The sequence below is a fragment of the Nicotiana tomentosiformis genome, chromosome 10, assembly GCF_000390325.3.
Source record: "Nicotiana tomentosiformis chromosome 10, ASM39032v3, whole genome shotgun sequence".
Taxonomy (NCBI): domain Eukaryota; kingdom Viridiplantae; phylum Streptophyta; class Magnoliopsida; order Solanales; family Solanaceae; genus Nicotiana; species Nicotiana tomentosiformis.
This window is the reverse complement of record NC_090821.1, coordinates 65,966,761-65,985,220: the sequence shown is the minus strand read 5'-3', so window position 1 is coordinate 65,985,220 and position 18,460 is coordinate 65,966,761. Positions and strand designations below refer to the sequence as shown.

The 18,460-nt window shown below is 36.2% G+C and overlaps 1 pseudogene; it reads right to left on the bottom strand.

The window, feature by feature from the left end:
• The window catches only part of LOC117277706 (sugar transport protein 12-like), a 30,529-nt pseudogene extending 21,835 nt beyond the window's left edge, over positions 1-8,694 (bottom strand).
• Between the last annotated feature and the right edge of the window lie 9,766 nt (positions 8,695-18,460).

Here is an 18,460-nt window from a genome sequence, read left to right as displayed (position 1 = left end):
TAAGCCAAATCCATGCATAAATAAATAAAACAAATACTGCGGTGTGTAGCCCGATCCCATAAATATCACTCACAATTAGGCCCTCGGCCTCACTCAATCATCAATCTCTCTTGTCTCTCGAGCTCACAATGTCATGAAACTAGCCCAAAATGATGATATGATATATCAATAAATAGCAAGAGAGACTGAGATATGATATGCAATGAATGAACATGACTGAGTACAAAATTATAATTTAAACATATAATTTGACAGCAAAAATGACTTCAGCTGGTCCCAATAATACCAGCATTTGCCTAAGCATGATTTTTAACATGAGTCACAGCTCAGTTTCTCTAATACATAAAGAATACATGGAAAATACAAGTCAATTGTCTACACAGCTCTACGAAATCGACCGAGTCTCAATTTTTACGGTGCACGCCCACACGCCTATCACCGGCATCTGCGTCACCTAGCAGATAGTTCATCAAGGATTAACAAAACCGCCTCCGGAGTTTTCTAATTTAGTGGACCTCCACATGTAGTATTCAGAATTCATTGCGAAGAAGGTGTCAGTCCATCCCAAAAATCCTGGAGTTGCATCCACAAGTCGATGCCATTGTGCTGACACTTCTGACTATCTCCTTGAATCTTTCCTAAGCTTCAAAAACCATTTATGTCTCCTTCTGGTAGAAACTATGGATTTCCCTTCTAAACTATAGAACCGCACCATATGTGTATATAACCAACAAATCACAACTCCTCGTAGCATAGAAGTGTAACTCACAGATCATTTCGGAACACGAATAAGCTTCACATCAACCGAATGGCACATCCTTCAACAATAGCAGTATGGAGCCAATTAATCCGGCTCGGTGTAAAATACACATCCTAATTTGGCCTATCAATGGGCCCCAAATCAACTATGGTCAGCCACAAATAGATAAACAACCTCCGAAAGTCGACAATGATGGAATCATAACACCTTTTATCATCTGGTTAGCTCTGACCTCAACTTCACAGTCCACAACCATGAAACAATCTGCTCCTGAGAACTCCCAATCTCCAATTCCATAGAACGCATGAATCACCATATTTGATTCCACCTCCACCGCCTGAATGCCTAACACCTCTCTCATACACAATCATCCTACGAGAAATACTTAAAAAAATTCTTCCGTGCCACCTGGAAAAAATTTGAATATCAATAGTCGATCAATCAGGAGAGTGCCGCAATACCAGCGAAGTACCCATAAATCAAAACACTACTACACCTTCTGAAATGTACATTCTCATCAAGTTATACAAGAAAGTAATATCATTTACCTAGTCATCGGAAACCGTTCATGCTGCCTAAGAATTTATGTCCTTCCCTTCAAAACTGAACTGTGACCTTGTACATGTAAATCTTATTCCCGCACAACACACATCTATTATGCCATCATGTGACAAGCATAAGAATTCCATTATCAACTCTGAGTCACTAGCAAATTACATACCTTATTAGTCAGAAACCTCTTTCTTGCTTCTTTCTAGGAGGAAATCATAACACACAACACGTTCCGTACATCGATAGAAAATATCCAATTCAAACCATGGTAGAACCCATCATGAACACTTTGAAATTCATTCGCACATAACCAGGCTATCTGAACTGGATTCCTCTAACTCCACCAAGCCACACAGGTTGCCAAATTTGAGAGCATTGCCACGAAACACCTGTAGATACTAGCCACATCATAAGTACCCAAAGAACCGATCATACCCATTACTGTGCTAACCCAACCTACTACCAAGTTGTCCTATTTCTCCAATTTCTTTCTAAATTGCCTTCAAATTGCTACTTTTTCCTTATTAGAACACTACTATCATTAACTAAAATTTACCCCACGAACTCTAGCATAGAATCACGTCGCCCTAAGGCTTATAAGCCGATGAATTCCCTTTTTATGTATCCCAAAGGTTCCACAACCAAAAATGCTTACTCCGAAGAGACTTTATGTTAACCTAAAACAATTTCCTTCACCTTCTTGATACTGAAATGCATAATTCACAATGATGTAAGATGCCATGAGTCTCAACACCGTTCAATGCAACTCCCAGTTTTCTAGCCATATTTATAAATCTTGAATTCATTGGAACCATTCTCGAGAGTCATCCACTCTACTCAATTCTCGAATTAACCGACCAAACGGACCGAAACGACATGTTCCCCATTAGCACACCAACAACCAAGGAAATAAAGAGTAACCCACACTCCTACGCGACCGAGCAAATCCCCGCTCCATGTACACTACATTCTCTGTGAATAACCACTCAATTATTTTATGGTCCTCCTATAACCATAGAGTGTAATACAACTTGTGTCCAGAAATTCCTTTGCCCGAGTCATCCTCGATCTCAACCTCTGCAAGTCATAACTGATTAACCGGTATACCCCAAATCGAAACTAATACGACCCATAACCGTGCAATCAACTCGTCGATAGCAGACTCCCCCACTTAGCCTTAAGCTGCAATTATATAAAATTAGAACCCGTAAGGATTTCTCCTTCTCAATTACCAAGGTAGCGCACTGTTAACCTGCCAGGCTTCTCGAAGTCTTTTATTAAGCCTTTCATGAACATTCTGAATCTCCAGCCAAAATCACACATGCGACCTCCTACCAGGTAGCAAGTAATATTCCTTGCAAAAGCTTCATCAACATCACGCCACCGCTAGCTGCACGCAGGAGATAACCCACATGTGGAATTCCTTAATGACATCTTCCAATGACACTGCACTGAGTGCAACAACTACTAAATCTGTAAATTCTCCTGAGTTCATGCTCACCCACTATTTGTATAAGTCTGCACTTTCCCTATTGACATCAACTGTACGTCAACAATACCTTGCGAACTTAAGTCATATTGCACCTGACACGATAATCAGATCTTCACGCCTCTATTCATTTCAAACACACTCATTTCTGCCATATTCAATTTTCCTTTGTACACTATCCATCACTCCAAATAGAGTCTGCAGGCCGATTCACATACTAACATAATTCCAAACCATTCTACACTTTCTCAAGGCGCACGACTACCGTACTAGTGAATTCATATGCTAATCTGCCACTCTCACTTCAGTTAAATCATCTCCTTTAAGAAACTTCTCCTACTTGACCTGCTAGTACTTCAACCATCGCGAAACACTTCTCGTCATATCTTCCCTCATACTTTGCTACCCAACTGCTGCATCAAATCGAAATGTATCTCTGTCGCACCTAAACCAATAAAATGTTACCGACTTTAAGTCTCTTCGAAGATCATCTTTCTCGAGCCATCAACATCAAAAATACCCATTCGCAACCACAATTACTACACAATCACTTACTCTTCTTAAGTCCAAACTCATTGACAAAACATGAAAATTTAATTTGCCCCAAAATTTAACAACGTGAAAGATCCTTCAAAACATTCACACTCGAGACCGTACGTCACATCAAAACAAAAATCAAGCACCCAATGGCCTTCCTTTACATTTCAAGGAAACACTTCTCGTCACATTCAAATTGTCTTAACACATTCCGCAGTTACATCATACTAATCACAAAGCCATTCCACCGCTCATCGAGCCACGAATTCCACTCGTAGGGGCATTACCGGATATATTAGTCCAAATGTACAGGTTACAACTGAAGCTACCGAGCCAAACGACGGTTTAAACCTGGCCTCAAGTCCTCCAGACTAGCTTATCACCAAAACACATAATACACATCTCGAACCTCGTTCATAGAATCACAAGCCGATGATGCACAACTGATACCGAGCGCTCATGTGCGCATATGAATGCGTGGAAGGAATTCAAAGAGTTATGTTTCCAGCTGAATCAATTTCGCACGATAGAATACAAGAAAAGGAAATTTTTCTAAGGGTTCTGCAGCCTCTTGAAGATAAGTACAGACGTCTCTGTACCGATTTGCAAGACTCTACTAAACCCGCTCATGACTCGTGAGACCTATGTAACCTAGGCTCCGATACCAATCTGTCACGACCCAAACAAATCCATGTTGTGATGGCGCCTATCGTGGAACTAGGCAAGCTGACTCATTTCCAAAACAAACCGATATTTTTATTTCAAAGATAATTTCAATGTTATTTAACATAAAAACCTTCGCAAAGGAGTTCAAATCAAAACAAAAGTGTGGAAAAGAAAAGCCCGATATCGGAGTGTTACTAGTCATGAGCATCTACTACAATCTATCTAACAATATCAAGGCTAACTCATCCTAGAAAATAGCTAAATAAAACTAGAGGAAGATAGGAGGGAGAAGAGCAGGGGCTGCGGTCGCCAAGCAGCTACCTTGCTATCCCCGAGAAAATCTGCAAAAAAAAAATAATCAACAACTGCTACCGTGTCCAGCTACACCTGGATCTGCACACAAGGTGTGGGGAGTAACGTGAGTACGCCAACTCAGTAAGTAATAACAATAAATAAAGACTGAGCAGTAGTGACGAGCAATAAAGCATATAACGTTCATATCAGGAAATCTCAGTAAAATACCACATGCTTTTAAAATCAGGATTTGAATCAAAACATCTCGTTTAAACCTAGTTCCAGTAAAAATCATTTAAAGATATTTTTCAACAGTTTTCAAACAGAGAAAAAATGCAAAGGTGAGCAAAAATGATGAAATCACAAACAGCCCCCGGGAAAAACATCACTCATATACAGCCCCTCGGGCAAACCTCACAGTCACTCGTGCCACTCGGGCATACCTCACAATCACTCATGCCTCCCAGACACTCGGCACTCGACACTCGCACTCAGTAGGTACCTGTGCTCACTGGGGGTGTGTACAGACTCCGAAGGGGCTCCTTCAACCCAAGCGCTATAATCTGCACGGACAACTCACGTGCTATAATAATGAAGTATGTTGTAGGCGGGCAGCCCCGATCCACACTCATCCTCAGAATCAAGCCCTCGGGCGATATCAAACATGCTGCGGCGTGCAGCCCGATCACATAAATATGCAACATGATGCGGCGTGCAGCCCGATCCCATAAATATCCTCACAAATCAGGCCCTCGGCCTCACTCAGTCATAAACCTTTCAAGCCACTCGGACATTTCAGTAAAAATAGGGCATTCGGCCCAAATCAACATTTATATGCATCAAAATAAAGTCATAAAACTGAGTTATACAGTAAACAAGTATAACCATGACTGAGTATAGATTTTCAATCGAAAACAGTGAGAGGATAGTAAGAAAAGGCCCTAAAACAGCACTGGCACAAGGCCCAAATATGGCATTCAGCCCAGTTTACAGAAACTCTTTCTAAAATATATAAGTATCATATAGTTTCAACAAAATATACAACTTTACAATTGCTATAGGACGGGCCAAGTCACAAATCCCCAACGGTGCGTGCCCACACGCCTGTCACTTAGCATGTGTGTCACCTCAAAATAGTAAAATGATACGAAATCCGAGGTTTCATACCCTCAGGACTAGATTTACAATCGTTAATTACCTCAAACCGGTCAAATCTCTACCCCGCAATGCTCTTATCTCTCGACTCGGACTCGAATGCTCCAAATCTATTTACAATCAGTACAATACCATCAATATATACTAATAGAATGAATTCCACAAGAAAAACTATCAAATTAGATCAAAATCCGAAATTGGCTCAAACCCGGCCCACGTCTCGAAATCTAACAAAATTCACAAAACTAGAAAGCTCATTTGCTCACGAATCTAACCATGCCAAATTCATGAAAATCCGACATTGTTTGGTCCTTCAAATCCTTAAATTACTCTCCAAAAATTCCAAGCCCTAACACCTCATTTTCACTAATTACATGATGAAACAACGAAAAATAACCATATATACGAGTATTAGGGCTCAAGCAACTTACCTCACTAATAACCCTTGAATCACCCTTCAGAAATCACTCCAAAAGCTCCAAAAACCGACTTGAAAATGGTGAAAATGAACCAAATTCGCAAAGTATTATATTTATGGTTTATGCCCAGGTTTTCGCGCCTGCGAGCTCTTTTTCCGCGCCTGCGGGACCGCAAGCTTCCGCACCTGCGCTCCAGGCCTCGCACATGCGGGCTCGCAGGTGCGGCCAAATCCTTCGCGCCTGCGCTCCAGCCTCGACCTCACATTTTTCGCATCTGCGCAGCAAATTCTCGCGCCTGCGAAAGCGCATCTGCGTGCTCATACTCCGCTTCTGCGGATACTGACCAACCTCCTTTCCTTCGCATCTGTGCCCCAGGTTTCGCACTTGTGGGCTCGCATATGCGACCTCCAACTCGTACCTGCGCAACCTGCCTAGCCCAGCATTTCCCGCACCTGCGAACTCCCCACACGCACAAGCAGCCTCGCACCTACGACTCCTCCTTCCGCAGGTGCGGAAATAGCATAAGCAGCAGCTCCACCTGCAAATTCCAACTTCGACAAATCCGTTAACCATCCGGAAGCACCCCGAGGCCCTCGGGACCTCAACCAAAAATACCAACAAGTCATATATCGACATACTAACTTAGTCGAACCCTCGAATCACTAAAAAAACATCAAATCATCAAATTACTCTCGGATTCAAGCCTAAGAACTTCTAAATTTCCAAATTCGGCAACCGATGTCGAAACCAACCAAACCACGTCTGAATGACCTCAAATTTTGCACACACGTCACAAATGACACTATGAACCTACTCCAAATTCCGGAATTCCGTTCCGACCCCGATATCAAATTTTCCACTGCCAACAAAAATCGCCAAATTTCCAATTTTGCCAATTCAAGCCTAATTCTACCACGAACCTCCAAATTTCATTCCGAACGCACTTTTAAGTCCAAAATAATCTAACAGAGCTAACGGGACCATCAAAATTCAAATCTGAGATCGTTTATACATAGGTCAACATCTTGTTGACTTTTTTAACTTAAGGTTCTAAATAAGAGACTAAGTGTGTCATTCCACTCCGGGCCCAAACCAACTAACCCGGTATATCATAATATAGCTTAAGATCATAAAGGAAACAGAAATGGGAGAAACGGGGCTATATCTCCCGAAACGACCGGTCGAGTCGTTACAATAATGAACTCATGTACTCACACTCTCAGAGTACTCAATATCACTGTCTCGCATATCCACTCACCACGCTCAATATGCAGCACACTCAGTCACTCGTCACTGTACAGGGAAGATCCATCCCAAATATAAATGACAACTCGCACACAGTCACTCAGTACTGTATATGGCTAATCCAGTTCAGGGAGGATACATCCCAAATATATATATATATATATATATATATATATATATATATATATATATATTTGATAGCTTACATGCAGTCACTCGGTACTGTATAGGGCCAATCTAACCCAGAAAAAATTCATCCCTCAATATAATATCAACTGCGCTCACTGTGGGTGTGCAGACTCCGGAGGGGTTCCTTCAGCCCAAACACTATAATAAGCCAAATCCATGCATAAATAAATAAAACAAATACTGCGGTGTGTAGCCCGATCCCATAAATATCACTCACAATTAGGCCCTCAGCCTCACTCAATCATCAATCTCTCTAGTCTCTCAAGCTCACAATGTCATGAAACTAGCCCAAAATGATGATATGATATATCAATAAATAGCAAGAGAGACTGAGATATGATATGCAATGAATGAACATGACTGAGTACAAAATTATAATTTAAACATATAATTCGACAGCAAAAATGACTTCAGTTGGTCCCAATAATACCAGCATTTGCCTAAGCATGATTTTTAACATGAGTCACAGCTCAGTTTCTCTAATACATAAAGAATACATGGAAAATACAAGTCAATTGTCTACACAGCTCTACGAAATCGACCGAGTCTCAATTTTTACGGTGCACGCCCACACGCCTATCACCGGCATCTGCGTCACCTAGCAGATAGTTCATCAAGGATTAACACAACCGCCTCCGGAGTTTTCTAATTTAGTGGACCTCCACATGTAGTATTTAGAATTCGTTGCGAAGAAGGTGTCAGTCCATCCCAAAAATCCTGGAGTTGCATCCACAAGTCGATGCCATTGTGCTGAAACTTCTGACTATCTCCTTGAATCTTTCCTAAGCTTCAAAAACCATTTATGTCTCCTTCTAGTAGAAACTATGGATTTCCCTTCTAAACTTACCTATTTTTGTGGCTGAGAAGTACTTGTCAAGAAACATTTTGGTCATATCTTCCCATGTCCTGATCGAACCTGTGGGTAAGCTACGAAGTCATTGCTTCGCATCATCTTTCAATGAAAAGGGAAATGCCCTTAAGTAGACTGCATCCTTTGATACGTCATTGTATTTGAAGGTGTTCATGATTTCTTCAAGATCCATCAAGAGAGTGTTAGGATCTTCGATCACTTTTCCTCTGAAAATGCAGTTGTTTTGGATAGTTTGAAGCAAGCCTTGCTTCAATTCGAAGTTGTTTGCTGCTATGGGTGGAGGTTTGACACTTGACAGTCCTTGATTATAGACTAGCCTAACATAGTCACCCAATGATCTTCCAGACCTGGGTACTGCATTCTCGAACTAGTCTTCAACCAAGGGTCGGTTTAGATTGAATCTTCGACCCGTCTCATCAGGAATACTTCGGGCTACTTCAGTTGCTATCCGTGCAGCTTCTTGTTGTGCTGCCTCTCTTGTAGCTAAGTCTATTCCATCATTCTCCTTGTTTGCCATGGTATCTTGAGTCAAAGTTTGACCCAATAAATTTTCTGTTAATTCTCTTTCTTTTCTCATTTGTCATAGGTGTTTCTCCAACTCTGGTTCGTAGGGTATCACTTCATTTGAAGAAGATCGAGCCATACACCAGAGAAATCAACATGTATCTTGCACATAGGTGAGAAAATGTGAATATACTAAAGTAAAAATTTGTTCCTGAATTAGTAATAAAAACTATTTTAAACGCTATTGATTGTCAATCCCCGGCAACGGTGCCAAAATTTGATGAGTGTAAAATACAACACAAAATTATTGCTCGCTAATCAAAGATAGTATAGATTAATTATCGTCTTCATATGGATTGGAATTAAACAGTGTTCGAATAATCTCCAGTTGATAACTGTGCAGGAAAATTAACACTTGATTTGATGACTATTACTACGATTAACTACTAAAAATTAAGCAAATAATAATTGATCACGAAAGATAACATATGAGCAACAAAAAACTAACAATGAGTGGAATAAGGGTATTTTACTAGATAGGTGAAAGATAACTGACTCAGGATTCAATTCTTGAGTTAATTCACTCTATAATACGGTTGATTCTCACGAATTAAATCGATAATCAAATTACACTTGAAGTTAATGTTCCTTCTTCGATTAAATGTTAATTTAAGTAATTAATTCAATTGAAGCACGGTAAATAATTGCAACAATAAAATGATGGTTATGATCTAAAGGGTAGCTTCTCACGAATATTCCCTTATTTTCTAGTTCGATTAACAATGAAGCGGGCTCTTTCGGTTACCTATTTGAATCACGAATTTAAACTAGAGCATAAGATGTGAAGAAATTCAATATCAAGCTCCTCTTTCGATTAAGCAAAATAATAAATAACTCCACAATACAAATTAAAGCTCCATCAGTTAATTCTAACAATTATCAAGAATCGAATCCCTAATCAAGTTATCGAAACACCGTATTTGTCAACAACCTAATGGAAATTACTCCATAGCAATGGAGTATGAGATCTCAATAAGGTTCAAAAATAAAGAAAACATCAATTCTAATGATTCGATACAAACTCTCATATTGCACCGATTGCAGGTTGAAATATTGATGAATTCTTGAGTCTTTTTGCCTTGATTCGTTCTCCAATCTTTCGTAGGTCAAAAGTCCCTTAAAATCGTATTTTGGTGTATTTATACTATGTAGGAACAAGCCCAGACGAAACTACCCTTTCCTAGCCGAACTGGGAGATCACTCTGATATTTTTGCACACCCGTGTCGCGCCATGCGGCGCGCTTGTGAGGAAATCCAGAGAGCTCGCACATTGCCTGTCAGACCATTTGTGGCTGTGACTTTTTCTCAGAGTAAATTTGTTTGTTCACTTTTTGACACCCGTACTTGGTCCTCAACCCCCAAGCGTGATCCCGGCTTAATTTCTTAGGCTTCTACTCAGACTTTGAAGTCCAACTTGTTCGATTTAGCTCCAAATTACCTTAATAGCTCGTAATCATTTCCTGCAAGGCATAAAACACGTAATAAGTGTAATTCACTATCATTAAGCTCAAATACACGTAAAATGCAGTAATTAACGTGCCATATTAAGGCTAAAACGCGAGTTTCTAGCCTACCATCAACTCATTGTTCAGTTGTAGACAATATTATTTGCCTATATTTGTACTCATTGTTTACTTACCATATTCCATACTTGTCTATTTATTTATATTTGATTTACTGAACCATTAGTAAGTCTCAATGTCGACCCCTCGTCACTACTTCGTCGGGGTTAGGCTAGATACTTACTGGGTACGCGTTGATTTACGTACTCATACTGCACTTCTGCACTAAATGTGCATGATCTAACAGGCTCATTGGTGGTCATTTGGACTCATAGGCGCAGCTGCTGAGGGGACTTTATGGTGAGTTGCATTCCATGCTACGATTCGCAGCACACAGAGTCTACATCATAATTATTTACTTTATCCTGTCTATCTTGTATTCGAGACAGATGTTGTATTGTTATTGTACTTCCTAGTAGATGCTCATGTACTTGTGACACGAGTTTTTGGGGTGTTCTAGAATTTGTGTATGGTTTTCCTTACCATTGACACTTTTACTATATATTTTATTTAAATTGTACGTATTTACGATTTTTAATGCATTGATCTCTATATCTAATAAGATTCATGATTTCAAAAATAAATAACTAAGTTGGTAGTTCACCGTTGGTTCGGCTAATGGCGACATTGGGTGTCATTACGACCTATAGTGGGCTTTGGGTCGTGGCAAAGATATACCTGTGGGGGGGCTCTTAGCATGCTATATAGGTTCAAAGGTGGTTACTTGAATATCCTTGGTGAAATTTCAGTCTTCGCAACTATCTCCGTTATCTACCTTATACTTGTTACATTGTTTTTTTTGTCCCTACATCATCACCCAAATTAAAATAACAAAGAAATTAAACATTACATTAGGGGAGAAATGAATAAATAGAAGTGGGGAACATGGTAAAAGCATGAGGAAGGAAAAATCATGCTATTGATTGAAGGAGTTTATAAAGTGAGGTTTCCAATTAAAGTTTTTGTATGTTTTCCATGAACACCTTATTAAGAATAATTCGAACAAAAAAAAACCTACTAATATCTTCTGCAAATTCTTGAAAAATGTGATTTAATCTGGTGTAAGGTTCAAAGATGACGGTAAATGGATGGAACACTTCCAAAATTAAGGATATATACTTTTCAATGTGGTTTTAACTGTCCAGTAGGATGTACATAGACGGGATTGGTTCGATTTTTACTAAAATTAAACCAAATCAACTATATCGGTTTGAGTTGGTTCGGTTTTGTCGGGTTTTTCGAATTTTTTTTTATTACATGAATATTATTTCAATCTTACTTTGTTAAAATTATAAATAAAGTTTTCAGAAGTGGATATATTTTTAGTTTAAATTGAAAAAACTAACAAATATATGATCTATTAAAATATTTTTATTGGAAATTTATTTTAGTAATACATGATAGTTATTTTCTTAGTCGTATAACAATAATTTTTCGTTGATTTATGCTTTCAAGGTTAATCGAATTTAATAATTAAATATAAAAATCAATATGATACCTAAACAATGATATGTTTAATTTTAAATTATCAAAATACCATTTCAAATTCGAAAAAAATATTAAAATCTAATAGAACTTGACATATGAATATGGAAGATCAAAAATATTGACATATTTCAGTAACATTTGATACGAAAGTGATAATACAATCCATTATCTAAAGTAAATAAAAATAGATGCACTTTATAATTCTATTAAATATTACATTCCATGAGAAGATCCTAAATATTTCTAGACACATTTAAAGAAAATTTTATATAAAGTCTTAAAAGTGTATATAAAAATTATATATATATGTGAGATTGGGTGAGATTTTTTACTCAATACCAAACCAAAACAAATCAAATCTAATTTGGTTTTATAATCGATTCGGTTTGACTTTTCGATTTGATGCGATTTTCCAATTCGATTTGAAAACCCTTACTGTCATATTCACAATGAGAGTCTCCCCTAATCATTTCTTTAAGATTAATTTACAACGTTATTACAAGTGAGATCATTAGCTATAAAAAAAGTCATGAGGTCCAATTGTTCTCATATGAATGTGATGATGCTGAATTAACGCTTAATCGACCAATCAATTAACGAAAGCAAACAATTAATTACCTTTGATGTGCATTGATTAAGAATAATTTCATGAAAGATTTGTCGCTGTGTTATTGGCAACTAACAGAGGCGGAGCTAGCCTTAAAACCAGTGGTGGGCAAAAAATCCGAAAAATTGAGTTTCGAACCGGATCGAATTAATTCGGTATTTTAGTATTGGTTTATTCGGTATTTCGGTATAATTCGGTAGCAACTTTTTGTTATTTAGATATTTTGGTACGGTCCTCGATATTGAGGTTTCGATATTTCGGAAATACTGAAATACCAAAACACCGAATTAATTTTACATACAGTTCTACCCTACCCAGCGGCCCAGCCCAAAATTTTAAACCCCTAACCCAATATTCCTTGTCCATTTCATTAAAAAGCTATAGTTTTTATTGTTTTGGCATTTTAACGAACAATTACTACCAAACATGGAGATGACAATCGTTTTGTTAATCAGAATTGAGAACTTGTGCTTCGAAAACTTTCTGAACTGGACCAATATATATTAATCTTAATTAAGATTTGGTTAGCTTTATGATAAGCTTTCTCTGTCCAACTGTTTGCCAGTGCAATGAAATGACAAATATTTTCGACTATATATATGCAGCGGCGGACTCAAGATTTTATACAAGCGGGTTCAATCTTAGAAGTATATAAATTTAATAGTAAAATAGTAGTTATCAAGTGGGTTCAAATAAAATATTTATGCAAAATTTAGACAGTTATAATCCTAATTTATACATATACACAATATTATTTTTTTGTGAAGCGGGTTCAGTTGAACCCGATATCTACCACTTGGGTCCGCCACTGTATATATGCGTTTTACACTCGCCCGTGCCACTTCTTGTCACGTTAGATAGGGACGGTAACCGTTACCGAATCGCACCGAACCAAACAAGAAAATACTGAATCGTACCAAACTGCTTTGGAACGGTATTTGATATGAACAATTGATACACCGAAGTACCGAACAGTAATTAATAAATATCGTACCGAAGTACCGAACGCCCACCCCTACTTAAAACCTATTAGGTGTGGGTTCGGTCGAACCCAGTCGTTTTAGCTTAAATATTATATTTTAAAAAATTAATTAAATATGTATAAATATTTAATTATGAACCCAGTAACTAAAAAAAGTTATAAGTTTCGTGACAAATTCAGAACTCATAAACTTTAAATCATGGTTGCGCCTCTAATAACTTAGCCATTAGAGCAAACTTCTAGTCTAAGATGACAGAAACTACAAGCACTATCAATTAAAAATGGACGTAATGTAGTCCCAAAAGAAGAATTGAGAAGTACACATATAGTACAAACTAATTATTCCACTATTAAACAAATAATTCTCAAATGTTCACATAAGAGTAAAATTAGGTTAATGCTTAACAAATATGTTAACTTTATTTATTTATTTATTTGCCGGAGGAATATGATTTAGTTTAGAAGCAAATGATGACAACTTTCACAAAATAAAGAAAAAGCTTCTTGCAGGATAGAAAGCAAAAAGAAGAAAGGTAAAAAAGATTAAAGCTTTTCATTTCTCTATCTGTTCGTATAGTTGTTTATTCTTTGCAAAAGGAGATTTAGGCTGCTTTAAAGTTTAAACATGAAAACAAAAAAAATGTTATTCGGACCTTTTTTCTTCTAATTAAATAGTAAATCATGGGTTAGTATCAATTGGAGTACTAAGTGGGCGTTTGGACATAAGAATTGTAAAATTCCTAAATAGAGGGGAATTTTTCAAGTGAAAATGGTATTTGAAATTTAGAATTGTGTTTGGCCATGAATATAATTTTGGGTTATTTTTGAAGTTTTGCGATTGATTTGAGTGAAAAATTTTGAAAAACAATGTTTTGGAGCCCAAACGTGAAAAAAAGTGAAAACTTTTTGAAAAAAAAAGAAAACATTTTCTTATGTCCAAACGGTGATGTCTATCTCATTTTAAACAAAAAAGAATTATAATAGCCCAAACTACTGACATATAATACGATGTTGTGGATATCTGAAAATTCTTTATACATAGTTTCTTTGGTCAGAAACTAATTAACATTATCAACACTTGCAAAGGTATTTTAAGAACAAATTAATTAGTAAATAAATTGAAGTGGATTAAGACCCTTAAACGATGATACATAAGCAAGGGTAACATGCGCATGAATTAAATTCAGGTATTATTCTAAAACGCACAAAGAAAACAGTTTATAAAAAATAAGCAAAGACGTACGTGATGAAAACTTCTAATAATATTTGAATACTGTAATAAGTGAATAGGCAAGGAGAAAAAACTACTCCTTCACTTTTACTTGGCTACTATGGAGTTTGCACTCATCTTATAAAATAATAAATGAAATGTATAATTTATCATGATACACATATTAATTGATGCATATTTATTAATGGATTTGAGAAAATAATTTGAAATGAGTAATTAATACTATGAGTATAACAGAAAAAAAGAAATTATATTCTCTTGATATGCTAAAAGTGAAAAGTAAAAATAAAAATCTATTTTTTGAATAGTGAACAAGTAAAAGTAAACGTTAACTAGTCAAGTTTTGACGGGACCTAGAAACCTTTGAAAGAAAAGAGAGAGGCTAATTGCTTTGGTTCCTGACTTGTTCGTAAATTTCTATTGTGGTCATGGGATACACAAAAATCATTGTATAACAACCTCGTTTAATTTTTAACTAATTAAATATTTTTTATGGAATATTATTTCTTTGATTATATTGTCTCGTTTATTTTTATTAAGATTAATACGTCTAAATTTGAATACACATCTGAATATCAAGATGTGTATTATGATTAACACATCTCAATCTGTATACACATCTGAATATCAAGATGTGTATTAAGATCTGAATACTAAATGATTAAGATTGTTTGATTTTTAACATCTGAATGTATACAATTTATCTTTATTTGAAAATTAATAAACATAAAATTCAATTAAAATATTAATCAATCTAATATTCTATGGTAGTTGTCGATGGTGATGGCTAACGGCGGTGCTTGTGAATCCCGACTAGAGGCGGTGGTTGGTGATAGTATTGGTTGATGGTAGTGGTTCAAGATAGTAGCTAGTGATAATTGACAGTGATGGTTATTATGATTGAGGATGGTGGTGGTGAGTGGTGGTGGTAGTTGTGATTGAGGAAGGTGGTGGGTGGTGGGTGGTGGTAGTTTATAATGATAGGAAATGTCGGCTATGATTGTTGATGGTGATGAGGTGGTTAGTTATGGTAGTTGAGGTGGATGAGTGTTGGTTGTGGTTGAAAATGACGGTGGCAGGAGTGGTGGGTGATGGTAGTCGATAATGGTGGTTATGATTGAAGATGATGGTTGTGGTGGTTGAGTATGGTGATGGTAGGTGGCATGGTGGTAGTTGATAATGGTTGGCGATGGCGGTAGTTAATAATGAATGTGAATGATAGCATCTTAATGAAATTAAGTCTTTGTTATAGATCTTAAGCATACAGACTCATTAAGTGGGTATGAATTAAAAAAAATATAATTAATGATTAAGATCTGAATAATTAAAATTAAGACTTTAAAAATAAACGCATTTAATGTCTGAGATCTGAATAATTAAAATTCATACCTGCAACAAGTGCAAACAAATGCTAAAACCTCCGGCCGACAAGAGAATACTTTGAAGATTAGCGGATGCATGGAAGAAATACTAAAACCTCCGGCCGACAATTGATGAAAAACACTATCATTGCCACCATATACTTTTGTGTTGATTGTTGCCTTTGATATAATTGTTAGCAAAAATACATGGACTTTCTTTTCATTTTTTTTTTTTGTGTTTCATAGGGAACATAAGAATCGTAAAATTTAGTGGGCGTTTTGGAAATAAAGAATAGTAAAATTTCGGGAAAAATTGAATTTTTTTCTAAATAAAAATGATATTTGAAAATTAGAGTTGTGTTTGGATATAAATTCAATTTGGAATTATTTTTGAATTTTTGTAAGTGATTTGAAGTGAATTTTGAAAACAGCTTATTGGAGTTTTTCAAATTTTTGAAATATTGCGAAATTCAACTTCAAATGAAATTGAAATTTTCATGGCCAAACACTGATTCTGAAAAAAAAAGTTAATTTTTTTTATAAAAAAGTTAAAGAAAATTTATGGCCAAACAGGCCCTTAGTATGCGGTCTGCGGATACAGTTGTTTAATAGATTCATATGAACTCAATATTTTCGGTACGAGCATAAATTTAGGTATAGGGTAATTAGCCTTCAATCCCTTTTTGCGATTCCTTCCCTTTATGCCTCATCTTGTTAAATTCACTTCCAATCCATAGTTCTAAATTAAAGTTCAGGTAAAAGCGACATTGTAGATTTAAATATACTATAATTTAACTAAAGATTTACCACTAATTATAATGAGGACTTTGGTAGAAGCTGACATTAGCTAGTTTCTTGCTTCTATGATGTGTAAGGTTTAGTCTTCGACCAACCATCTCATTCGTCTTCCCCTTATCTTTGTTCAAAATGACACCTTTTAAAAGAAAAAATAAATGCATTCATTAAATTAACAAGTGAACTATTATCATGAACTTATCTTAAATCTAAAATATTGCAGTTTAAGCTCTACCACTTGCAAGCTAATCGACGTGAGACAAAATGGTTAACTTCTATAACAGATAATATCATAGTTAATATTCCCCTAAAGTATTTTCAAGAATTAACCTAAATAATTGTCCACCCAACTGCTTCAATTAAAAATATGAATATATGATATATGTATTATCCATATATAATTAGTGTATAATTTATGTATATTAACTAATTATGAAAAATAAATAATGTATCCGACAAGCTATTTGTGTAAAGAACCCAAGTATCTTTAAGTGGACTTTTAATAATTTGTGTCAACGCCTTTTTTGTTGAATAACGATTGTCTTTGGATGCTTTATAGGACGTGTCTTGTTGCCTTTCTACAGCAAAATTTAAATTTCTCTTTTTGGTCGTTCAACTTAATAAATCACTTATCCTTGGTGCTTTTGGATAAAAATGATTTGCATTTCTACGTCGTTTGCAAAAAGGCGGTTTTAATGTGGATATTAGCTATCATCCTTTAAAATACATTTGTCTTTAAGTACTTGTTCCTCTTTCCTATAATTCAATAACTCATAGGAAAAAGAAGAAAAAATCCCTAGTTGACTCAAGTTTTCAACCAATTCACGTAAGTCTGGAATTATCCCAATCCCAAATCACCAATTTGATATTTCCATATATTACTTACGACGTAAATTAAACGTTTTCACCAATGTAAAGCAGATTCTGATCCCTAACCTTTTTCTATACTTCGCCACTAATTTTAGCAAGTATATGCGACACGTTTATGCTCTTCTTTCATTGGAAAGAACAGAACAAACCTAACTCGAAACCACACAGCCGTCCACGTTTAACATTAATTTACTTAAAGAAAGAACTAAGATTTCGTATATCCTATCCTAATTTATTCGGGATTAAGGCATAGTTATTATTGTTGTTAAGTGTTATTAGGTATTAATACATTCTTGTGACAAAATTTATATACATCGACTGTGAAGAATTTTTATTCTTATCATTGTAATTTTGCTAGCTATCCCAAGTTATTCTTGGTTAGTATGTAAAGCTCGTTGCGAAGTTGTTTACCCGAAAAATAGATAGAGTTGAATTTATACGTAGTTCTAAGGATACGTGGTATAACTTGGCACAAATCGGAAAAGCAGGTAGAAATATATCGAATATTGACTGTAAAAAAGAACGAAAATACAAACCAAATTGAGTGAGAAATGGTTTATGAACCAGCAAGGTGAATCAATGTACAAAGCCTACAAAAGGATAATCTCTGTTGTATCTCTATGTGAATATCAATAATCTCTTAAAATATGGGAGTGTATAGATGTCTCAATGTTCAATCCCTTTACAGAAATGATAGCCACTCTTCTTATAGTGAAGGGAGCCTACTTTGGATATAATTAAAAATACATAGTGGGGATCCCATGATAGATTTGTTAATTAGTGTTTCCTTGATTTCCGCCGAGATTCCTTCCCTTGGTGCGGT